The sequence below is a fragment of the Solanum pennellii genome, chromosome 1 (assembly GCF_001406875.1).
Source record: "Solanum pennellii chromosome 1, SPENNV200".
NCBI lineage: Eukaryota > Viridiplantae > Streptophyta > Magnoliopsida > Solanales > Solanaceae > Solanum > Solanum pennellii.
Window position 1 is genome coordinate 68,646,841 of NC_028637.1, and position 400 is coordinate 68,647,240.

Here is a 400-nt window from a genome sequence, read left to right on the forward strand (position 1 = left end):
TTAAGTAGAAAAGCAGGGAGCATGGGTAGCTTAGCCCACTTACAGATTTCTAGACGCCCATTGGCTAGGGAGGTTGAGACTTTGGCTAATGACCTTATGAGGTCGGAAATACTAGAGAAAGGATGAATTTTGGCCTGCGTGGAGGCAAGATCCTCTTTTCTTGACAAGATTAAGGAGAAGCAGTTTACTAATGAGAAGCTGAGCCGAATTCAAGATATGGTATTGCGAGGAGAGGCTAAAGAGGCAATAATGATGAGGAAGGTGTTTTGAGGATTAAGGGAAGGGTATGTGTGCCCCGTGTTGATGATTTGATTCACACTATTCTTACAGAGGCTCATAGTTCAAGGTACTCTATACATCCTGGTGCAACCAAAATGTATCGCGACCTAAAGCAACATTT